The 11,963-nt window shown below is 35.9% G+C and overlaps 1 protein-coding gene across 2 annotated transcripts in view; it reads left to right on the forward strand.

The window, feature by feature from the left end:
• The first annotated feature begins 719 nt into the window (after positions 1 to 719).
• PTPN5 (protein tyrosine phosphatase non-receptor type 5) overlaps positions 720 to 11,963 on the forward strand; it is a 47,165-nt gene continuing 35,921 nt past the window's right edge. The window contains exons 1-2 of one of the 2 annotated variants that reach the window (XM_072422226.1): positions 720 to 895; positions 4,458 to 4,540. The gene's annotated coding sequence lies outside the window, so the exon portion shown is untranslated. The remainder of the gene's footprint in view (positions 896 to 4,457; positions 4,541 to 11,963) is intronic. The other variant, XM_072422225.1, reaches the window with a different exon arrangement.

Genomic DNA, 11,963 nt, shown 5'->3' on the forward strand with positions numbered 1-11,963 from the left:
CATTGTGCAAAACAAACCAAATACTGTATATAGCTAATACAACTCCATCATCCCATCCCGCATCCCTAATAACTTCCCATTATACTAAACAGAAGACTCATTTAGCAACAGCAAATCTTATGTATAGAAAGAGATGGCATTCCTATCAGTATTGTGCAGAACTCTATAAAGAATAAATGATTGGTTCATTAATAAATTGTAATTAAAATCCCTTGTTTTGTAAACCCTAAATCTAAGATATCTCTCTGACCATTCCACCTGAGCCGCCTCTTCTCTTCTTACGCCAATTTAATAGGAATTGCAACAGCTGCTATTTAAACATCAATTTCAGAATACATTATTTTTACTTCTTCCATCTGGGCAGCTATCGCTCGCTTGGGTCAAGTGTTAAATATTTATAGCGTGGATATATGAAAAGGATTTTTTTGGTGGGGAACACCACAATTCTGGAGCTGCCTGTGGTGAATCTGTGCTTTGTCTGCATTGCTGGACTTTGCTTTTCATTCATGCTTCCTTCTTTCTCTCTCTCCCCCCTCCTCTCTGTCTTTTTTTTTTTTCCTATCTTCTATTCAGGAAAAAAAAAATGTGTGGGTGGGCAGTGCAAGCTTACCTATCAATCAAGTTAGTGATCTGAAAAAAAAGCAGCAAGGGGAATAGAAGGATAGAGAGAGAGATATTGCAGTGAGGTAGGTGGGTGTACAGCGGTGGGGTAGGATGCTACCAAAGAGAGGATGTAATAATATACAAGCCAGCATCCTTCTCCAGCCTCAGAATCCGCAGCACTGATTCATAAAAGGATGAATCCCACTCCCATCCCTGACATATGAGCTTGCGGGAAGCTAGGAAAAAATTCTTTAGGATCAGAGCGTAGAACATCAACATCTATTCTAATAAGGTAACAATGACATTTGTGTGTGTGTATATATTTATATATATATATATATATATATATATATATATATATATATATAAATATATATATTTATAAATATATATTTTTTTTCTTTTGCATGTTATCCATGTAAAGGATGCGGCTGCATGTATGTTATAGCAGCGTTAGCTTATAGATTGCAAAGAAGTCTGTTTTGTAATTGTGATCATTTAAGTCTAGGTGAAAATATTTTGTGTTGCTGCGGATAAACCTATGTTTAAAGATCTATCTATCTATCTATCTATCTATCTATCTATCTATCTATCTATCTATCTATTTTTCAAACTCCTTAACTTATCCTTTAATTCTCCAAAAACATATCTGCATTGTCTTTTTTTCTACCTATGTTATGTCTATCATTCTACCTATCTCTAACTCTCTCCTGGTTTAAGTCTGTCTACCTATGGCATATCTACACAAACCTCTTCTCTCTCTTTAGTATTCAATAAATTGTATATATGTTGTCATACATGACTATCTTCTCTCTCCCTCAGTCTCATCTACATAGTCTCGCTCTCTCTTTATATATATATATGTATGTATCTGTCTTCACTCTTATGTTTCTTCTTTTACCATCTATCTAATCCTCTCTGTCTCCCATTCTTTGACTCTCTCTCTTTTCCTCTTCAACTCTCTATCTCTCATATATACAGTCCTTCCTGTCTCTCCCTCTCTTTCTAATCCATATAACTCAATCTCTCTCTTCTAGCTCTCTCTCCCCATATAATCTTTTTCACCCCTCTATCTTTTCCGTACTCCCCCCCATTTTAAATATATCATTGCTCTTTCTGTCTCTCTTTCTCTATATATATATATATCTTCTCCTTTCTTTCTTAAATATTTCTCTCTTCCTCTTTCCCTGTCTGTTTCTCTCTCTCTCTCTCTCTCTCTCTCTCTCTTCCTCCCTCTCTCTCCCTCTTTCTCTCTCTCTCTTCCTCCCTCTCTCTCTCTCTTTCTCTCTCTGTTTCTCTCCCTCTCTCTCTCTCCCTCTCTTTCTCTGTCTCCCTATTTCTCCCCCAGTATAATTCTACCCCTCTTTCTCTCTGTTCCCCCTATCCTTCCGATATAGATATATCATTATTATCCCGCCCCCCATATCATCCTTCCTCGCTTTCTCTTCCTCTCTCTCCTTCTCTCTTTCTTCCTTTCTCTCTCTCTCTCTCTTCCTCCCCCTCTCTCTCTCTCTCCCTCTCTCTTTCTCCCCCAGTATATTCCTACCCCTCTTTCTCTCTCTCCCTCTCTCTCTTCCTCCCCCTCTCTCCCTCCTCTCTCTCTCTCTCCCTCTCTCCTTCTCTCACTCTCTCTCTCTCTCTCCCTCTCCCTCTCTCCCTCTCTCTCTTCCTCCCCCTCTCTCCCTCTCTCTCTCTCTCCCTCTCTCTTTCTCCCCCAGTATAATCCTACCCCTCTTTCTCTCTCTCTGTTCCCCCTATCCTCCCCATATAGATATATATTTATTATCCCGCACCCCATATCATATTTCCTCAATTCTCTCTCTTTCCCTATCCCCCATATATATATATATATTTATTTCTCTCTCTGATATAATCCTCCCCATGCCCCCCATCCATCTCTCTCCATATAATCATCCTCATCCCTCTGTCTTTTCTGTACACCCCCTATATAAATATAATATAGTTCTCTCCCCATGCCCCCCATATCTCTCTCTATCCCCTTTCATATAAATATATAGCTGTTCTCTCTTTGTTATAATTCTTTCTCTCTTTTTCTTTTTACCAATCATCCAAACATACATAAACACATACATACACCCAGGAACTGACCTCAGTGGATTTCTCAATGGTAATGAAAGGTTGTGAATTATTTATACCAGCCATGTATATTCCAGCACATGTAATTGGTGTGCATTCAGGGAAATACATGATCTTCCAATGTGATTTTCTCTGAATTTCAATGATTTCCTTGGCTCTGTTTGCAGTAATAAAACAACAAAACCAGAAATGAAATGATATATAACACACAGCGGCTGAGACATACAACATCATAGGATGAATATAAAGAATAGGGAAATCTATATTGTAGATGATTTGTTGATGTATTGATTGGAAGTGATTAGATTGTTTGTTGTCAGTGCTTTATATATGTGTTGATGCGGAATTCTCTGTGTATACATGTATGTGTTTAGCATGTAGAGCTTTTGCTAGCCAATCTCCAGCACCCTATTGAGTATTCCAAACACAATGTCACCGCAGTGTTCTTATTCCCGGACAAGTAACGCTTGCAGGATCAGAGAGATGATAAGACATAGAGAAGAATTGATGTTCAATGGGCTAAGTGGGGTTGGCTGGTCTCGGTAAATTTGGGGTGTTCTGTTTTTGTTGGCACTTTTTAGGGAGTATGGTGAGAAGAAATAACCCATAGCAGCCAACTGTGGAATATTGGTAGTTACTATAGGTAATGTCCACTGACTGGTTATGGTTTGTAGTTTGCTGAAAGCTTCTTACATCCTTCGGAATGACTTTAAGGACCCATTTACTTTCTTGAGGTGTGTTAAAGCATAACATTAACCTGTGCGGCAATAAAAATGAATGGGCTACCAATACACCTAACATGTAACAAAAGCACATGCACCCTTTTTTTAATGCAAGTTGCTATAATAAAGATGCATTGCATTTGGGGTGTATAACGTGTGTTACTATATGTTAGGATGTTTAGATGGGCCCTGAAGTATATGTAAAATCTCATTAAAGCTTTATTATGTTGATGTTTCCATTTTCATTTATTTTTTTTAATTTGTTTTGTTTGTGTTTTTTTTAACTAAATTTTACTAATAAACATTTTCAATATTATTAGATCTGCAGCTTTGTTTAAATAACCCCTGGGGATTCTTCCATTAAGGTCCTTATTTAGACTCTTCTTGCTATAGGGTGACAAAACTCTGTCCTGTCTCCCATTTGAACTTCGGGGTGCGCCCAGAGAAATGCAAAGCAGCCATTGCTGGAGTTTAAAGACTGAGTGGTAGCAAAGGAGGTCCAGTACATCAGCAGCATTGAAATGTAACAAATGTGAATGATAAAGTCGTGTTCTGTTTCCACTTTAAAGTGAATTGTGCTTTGCCCTTGGAAGGAAAATGAATAGGGTCATTCTAATGGTAGCTCCCCCAGCTGCACATACTGGGCCTGATTTATTAAAGCTCTCCGAGGCCTGAGAGGATACACTTTCGTCACTGAAGCTGGGTGATCCAGCCAGGGAATGTTGCAGGTAATATCTGATTTACTACTTTATAAATGGACCTTTATGTGCCAGAACAACTCCATAATCCATTTTCTCATTAAAAGTGAAACATTTAGGGGTAGATTTATACTCAGCAGAAATTATCAATATTGCCCCGTACATAAAAGTGGCATCAGATAAAACAATCTTTATTTTTATGAGTATCAGAGTTCTCCTTGACTCTTCTTCTTCTATCACTATAGTATCTATCTATACTCCATCAGTTCAGTTCTTTATACTCAGCATAGTTCTCAATAACCATCTAAAGCAGCCTTTCTCAACCTTCTTACCATAGGGGAACTCAACTTTACAATTTCAGAAAGTACTCATCAGGAAGGGCCCTGTATTGAAGAACAAAAGTTGGTCCATGGGCTCCAGGTAAGTAAAAATGTACAGGGGATGTTCTTAAAGTGAGTTTGTCATTCACCATTATCCATTTAAGTTTTGACACACCCCTGAAGAAGTCAGTTGGCGAAACCTGTTGGGTTACGAGACATTTTATCTTCTTTCCTATACCTGTAGGGAAACCCTTGTATAGAGAACAGTCCCATACCCCATGATTTCCAAATAGGGTTGATCTACTTAGGAACTGGGCAAAATTTTGATGTTTGATGTTGTCCATACCTCACTTGTGTGTTTTGACATTAAATACACTTTGATTTGCCGAACAAAAAACTCCAGTTCACCCCTTTTTTTTCCATATTATGTTTAACTGAATATTGTTAACAAGGTAAGGGAGATAATAGGGGATTTCCAGGCCTTACCCCGTGCGATTCTGGGTGCTAAGAGCATAAATTTCAGTAGAGGCACATTGCAAACTTGGAGACAAGGAGGTAAGTAACTGTTGAATCATCAGCTGGAAAACCCTCTGCCAGAATTCCTGCGCCGTTGGGTAGGACCACCATGCTACCCACATTCCAACACCCCCGAAAACAGTTTAGAGGAGTCTGGGAAGCACTGAGCAATCTTGGTAGGAACTAAATACCATTGGAGCATAACTTTACAGTTCAAATCACCTAGGCCCACAATAAAAGATACGTTGTGTGCCACGTCGAACCGCTCCTCCAGCTCCCGGGAGACATGCATGTCTCTACTTTTCTTGTGTGCTCAGTTTAATTCTCAGTAACCCTTTTTCTGGCTCATTAGATGCTTCTCTATAAAACCTATGTCTATGGTCAGGCACACGGTACCACTTCTCTTTCTCTGTATGCTCAGCTTGGATTGGGAAACTTTCTTCTGTCTGGACAGATACTCAGTAATACCTTTCTTTTTGTCTGTGCTTAGTGCAACAACCTTTTTACTTTTCTTGTTTTATATGGTCAATGTAATTCTTCATAACCCTTCTCCTCTATGTATGGCCAGTCAAGATTTCAGAAACCTTGTTCTGTTCAGTACTACTTCTCTTTTTGTTCTTAGTGCAATTCTTGACAGCCCTTTTGTTTCTTTGAACAGATTCCCAGCATTACTTTTCCTGTTTTATACAGCCAGTGTAGTTCTCTAAACCATTTTAATGTCTCTATGGACAGATACTCAGAACTACTTACTTGCTCTGTATGCTCAATGTAATTATTAGTTACCCTTCTTCCATTTCTAGAGTCAGATATTTGGAACGACTTCTCTTGCTCCCTATGTTATTAATTTATATATTTATTTATTATATTTATGTATATAGTCAGACACTTAGAACGACTTCTCTTGCTTTCTATGCTCGGTCTAGTTTTTAGTAAACCTTCTTCTATAACTATGGACAAATGCTCAGTACTATTTTTCTTGTGTATGCTCAATGGTGTCTATGTCAGGTACTCGATACTACTTTTATTTCTCTGTATGCTTGGTCTAGTTTTCAGTAACCCTTCTTCTATCACTATGGGCATATGCTCAGTAATGTTTCTCTTGTTCTGTTGCTCAATTTAATTTCTTGGTTACCCTCTTCCATTTCTATGGTCAGCTAAACGGTACTTCTCTTGCTCTGTACAATATGCTCAATGTAATTCTTGGTTAACACTTTTTATATTTATTTATTAATATTTTTATCATATTATTTATTTATAAATTGTGTTTATTTATATATTTATTTATTTTATTATAATATTTATTTATATATGTATATTTTTATTATAATATTTATTAATATATTAATTTATATATTTATATTTTTATTATAATATTTATTTATTTTTATTATCAGCTAAACAGTACTTTTCTTGCTCTGTACAATATGCTCAATGTAATTCTTGGTTACCACTCTTTATATTTATTTATTTATATTTTTATTATAATATTTATTTATACATTCAATATGCTCAATGTAATTCTTGGTTACCACTCTTTATATTTATTTATTTATATTTTTATTATAATATTTATTTATACATTTTGTTTATTTATATATTTATATTTTTTTTATAATATTTATTTATTTATTTATATATTTATTATAATATTTTTTTTTACTATATTATTTATTTAATATATTTATTTATATAGTCAGATACTTAGAACGACTGCTCTTGCTTTTTATGCTCGGTCTAGTTTTCAGTAACCGTTCCTCTATCACTATGAACAGATGCTCAGTACTATATGCTGTATTTTTGGTAACTCTTCTTCTCTGTCTATGCTCACATACGCATTACTACTTCTCTATCTCTGTATACTCAGCCTAGTTTTCTGTAAGCCTTCTTCTATCTCTCTGGATATGCTGCTCTGTACTCTCGGTGTACGCTCAGTGTAGATCTCTATGGATGGATACCCGGCACTGTTATTGTTCTCTAATGTAACACTTAATTCATGTTCTTCTTCTAACAGAAGCACAACACTAATTTGGATTCTTTATAAAGAAATTTCCAGGGAGCTGATATGACCATTGCTGGCCACACACAAGCAGTTTATATTTCAATGGATTTCTTGTATTTTGTAATATTTTGTTCAGCTTCCTGTTTCTAATTAGCTTGAGAGATCAGAGTAGGAATAAAACCCCTATCAATGTATAGTATCCAGATGAGAAGATTTCTCTTCCCTTCGTGTCCTACAGAAATAACAAGAAATTAGGGGAAAACTTTCTAAATAAATATATCAGTGAAAAGTCCTGGCACAAAGGAAAGTGACAGGTCACACACCATCAAGCTATAAACTTTACTGGAACCAAGTTGATCACAGATTAGACACACTGGAGAGCATTTCAGCCAATTTGTACGAGTGTTAACTCATTCAAAGGCCTGATTTATTAAACATCTCTAAGGCTGGAGAAGATACACTTTCATCAGTGAAGCTGGGTGATCCAGCAAACCTGGAATAGATCTGGTCAAGGATTGCCTTGGAGAGCTTTAATAAATCAGGCCCATAATATCTACTATCACTTCTTTTTTTCTGTATACTCAAAGGTTCATTAAAGGATCAAACTTTTCCCCAATTTCATGTTTTTTCTCATTAGATTTAACTGGAAAGTGTATGAATCATGAGTAATAGTTGATTCCCCTATTTACCAATTGAATCCAGTGTGAACAATGTGTAACTTTTGGTAATAAAGTTTATAAAAGCTAATATTAGGTATATAATAGTTACAAAATTTGTTATATATAGTTAATAATAGTATATATGTATATATATAATAAAGTTTATAAAAGCTGATATTAGTTATATAATAGTTACAAAATTTGTTATATATAGTTAATAATAGTTAATATATATATATATTATTTATATATTCAGCAGCTTTTCATTATGTTTAGGATAAGTAGCTAAAGGAAGAGAGCACCACAACCATTTAGGTAGTTGAACACATTTATAATAACATTTTGTATTAGTATACCAGAAACATGTAAGAATGGATGTGAATATGAAGGGATGTGGTTCTGTAGTTCTTTGAAAATTGTGGTAGCTGATCAGCATGAAGTACAAGAAAATATTAGAAACACCTAACAGGAGTCTGATTTGCAAATCTGTAAAGGGCCCAACCCAGAGAAAAAAAGAATGTCAAGGAAGAAGGAATGTTGTGGGGTCATCCAGTAAGACTGCACCAGGGTGCCACATAAGAACTTTAACACTGTTAAGCTGGCCAGAGATATTTCCCTTTGATAGAGAAGTCGTGTGTAGTTATTGTTTTGGCAAAATTGCCACCTATCAAAGTCAGAAAATTGTGGTTTAATTTTCAAGAAGAAAATGGGATCAAAATTGGAAGAGAATTTTTTTTTTTTTTTCATTTAGATGCTATATCAATTCAATGTTTCATTTAAGTTTATCAAAGCCATCAATTTATTGCTTCACAATTCACCAAATTCTGGTAACTTGACATGGAGATAGAATATAACAAAGTATCACTGAGCTGATATATCTTGTTACACTGAGTATATAATATATATGATAATGAGGCAGTAAGCCGGTATATATTAATGTAATACTGAGCTGGTATTATTGTAGCATTGGGTTTGTTATATAATAATGTAGTGCTAAGCTAATATAAATTAATGCAAGACTGACCTAATATATGATAAAGTATACAATCCTCTAGTATGAGAATATTTGGCATTATTCATGTATATAATAATTGGCACTGGGCTTGTATATATAAAACATAACTTCTGAAGTATGTGGCAAGGAGCTAAAGTATACAAGTTGTAAGGATTAGGGGTACATGATGGATAGGTAACATTAAACCCACCTAAACCCCAAATTGAAAAAGACAAATCATTGAAATAATATATATATATATATATATATATATATATATATATATATAAAGTGCTGTAAAGTGGTATATTTCATGGACCAAATGTACTTTCATACTGCACTGCTTCTCTTTTCCATATGATGTATAAAATAGAATGAACAATACATACAAGACTACATACAGTACTAAAGTGGTATATTTCATGGACCAAATGTACTTTCATACTGCACTGCATCTCTTTTCCATATGATGTATAAAATAGAATGAACAATACATACAAGACTACATCTCCCAGCATGCTTGCATGACAGCCAGAAACATGACTTATTTCCTATGTCAATGACAAACGTTATATTTTAATGGGTATTTCTTTCCTTTCCTTGCCCCATTAACCTTTCCTTCTTCAATATTTCCCTGGCAAGAGTATCTCGTTAAATCCAAACCACTCAGTTTATATTCTGTCAGGCCTGGTTTAGCTGCCTCCCTGACAAACCAATTTGCAGGCCTCCCCAGGGCAGCCCTTTCCAAGTCTTCCTGAAACCTGTGGATTGTCATCCGTTTCAGGTACACTAACCATTTTAGATGTATTTCAATGAGCCAAAGGAGTTTTGACAGAGCCTGTTCAATGTTAAACATTGAGACCGTTCCTAAAGCGGAACTTGCAATAAAATATTTAGTGACCCTACTAGTAACACACTTTGAGTCCTAGGGTGACAATACTCGCTTACCATTCTGTATTTATAGAGACGGTCAGATGTCAAAGCCTTATGTCTGGGTATAGAATCCTGGGTACACATAGCCACTCCAAGGCGCACATACTTCTACCTAACTGTCTTCTAGAAGATATTAAAGACATGACAACCTCATTTTACCTACTATAGGTATATACTTTAGAAGTGGTCGCCAACCAGTGGTCCCCAAGAAAAGTTTGGTGGTCCACAGAATAATTTGGACATTATTTGGAATTTTTATGTTTAATTATTAATAAAACAAAAATAATATTCTAATAAATTGCCTTTATATTGCACTAAATTCACGAACTGTACTAGAGACGGAAAAACAAGGGAGGCGAAGCGTGACTTCAGTACAAGCCGTATGCTTCAGTATTGTTTCCACCATTACAATAGTCTCCCCACTCCGCATATACCGATTCTCATCCGATTGTTTTATTTTATTTCTTTATTTCTCAGATGCTCTTTTAGGTAAAGATGACCTTACCTGTGTATTTTCTTTAATTGTTATATTTAATGGCATTAATAGTTTGACTTTGATAACTATCATTTCTTGTGTGGTCTTAGATTCCAATGAAATAAACCCATAATAAGTGAGAAAAAGCAAACAATTTTTTTGCATTTCTTTAGTAATACCAAAGATAATGCAACTAATGATGTTTATGATGTACCTTCCTTTTTAAATAAACTAAATTACTTACTAAGAAAGGTAACTTACAGTAAATGCTGAATTATTCACATTAAGTTCTGTCCAAGAGGAGCTTGCAACGTAATGTACTAGATGAAAATACAATTTAATATCAGTCCCTTTTCTTTTAATGTAATATCAGTGTATTCTTCAGCAGAGCTTGCATTGCAATATCAGCTCCGCCCCTAGATTATAATCAAATCTATAAATTATAATTAAATATAAGAATTATAATACTATTATAATACTTTAACACTAGTCCCTGCCCCAGAGGTCTGTATATTATAACAAAACTCCTAACCCAAGAGGAATAGGGGTTCAAATATGTTTTGAGCCCATCAAAAAAGTCCTTTAGTCTCCAATGCGAAGGAGATGATGAAGTGGTGGGTAAAGGAACGTTCACATGACAGTTGTTAATTCAGTAAAATTGTTGGTTGTTTGTGCAACTTTGGCACTAAATGATGACTTGGCATATGAAACTCAAAGCTTGCACACTGATGCCATAGTAATGGGAAACTTAGGTGTAGATTTTTTACATAAAACGTTCACACTCGCGTACTTTCAGCCAAGAACTATATCTCAAGGAGACATTTTTACATTGTAGACAAAGTGACAGAGGCTTTCCTGGGCTTCCCAACGGTTCTGTTCCTTCATCAGGTCCAGGAGTCCAAGCCATGCGTAAGCTCCGTATCAAATGGACTTGGAGCATTCACAAGGTAATGACTTTCTCTCCTCCTTTGCACAATTATCTGCTCAAGCACCAGATTCTTAGAGGAAGGAATGGAAAGGAGCATGGCAAAGGTGAACATTAGTAGGTGGGGTGTGTGTAAGTGTTCTTTTAAAATAACTTACCCCAATAAAACCAATGGACAAAGGACAGGATTAGGCGAAAGCACAATGCCAGTAAAGACCATTTAGGACTTACAACCCGGAAACACCATGCCCATATCCAATATATTAAGTTTGCTACTGTCCTTGTCTTACTGTTCCACTCTTGACTGTTACATAAGCCGTAAGTTTTTTTTTTGTTTTGTAATCTAAAAGCTTCTGTATCTGCCTTCAGAATTACCACATGTTAAGTTCAGTAAACAAATACTTCCTTTTTTTGCAATCAGCCTCCTGTGCCGACACATTCACCGTCTCTGTTACAGCTGCACAGCTCATATATTCAACCAATATGAACATGTATTTTTATCCTCCAAATTGTGCAATAAAAACAATAGTTCAAAAGCCCCCTTTGAGGTAGTTTGATTGTTAATAGTAATGTGAAATCATGGAATTTGCCAGCGTGTTTTGGAAACTTTCTGCAGGCCTCTCGGTGAGCGTGTGCTTTCACAGCCTCTTGGGAGCTGTATGTCTGTAAATGTCAGGGACAGAAAAATATAGTGTGAATTCCAAGTCAGCACACCACAGCTCAGGGATTGCGGTTGCAGTATTCCCCAGGACACATTGGGGTTGCACAATTGACCATATAAAGCCATACTGGCAGCATAATAGTGTTGCATGGGCAAAGCTGTAAAGAGCATGACCATAAGTGGGCAGAAACATCATAACATCCCCATCCTTCTCCTCTACAGGCTATGAATTAATGAACAATAAAAGGTTATTGATTAAATTTCAGCTATGGCCTGTGTTCCTCACCTAAGCTGGTCTATGAAGGTCTGTGATAGCCTGTAATTGAATGAGGAGTAAATGAAAAGGCAGTGAGCATGGGAT

This window comes from Pyxicephalus adspersus, chromosome 9 (assembly GCF_032062135.1).
Source record: "Pyxicephalus adspersus chromosome 9, UCB_Pads_2.0, whole genome shotgun sequence".
In the NCBI taxonomy this organism is placed as follows: Eukaryota; Metazoa; Chordata; class Amphibia; order Anura; family Pyxicephalidae; genus Pyxicephalus; species Pyxicephalus adspersus.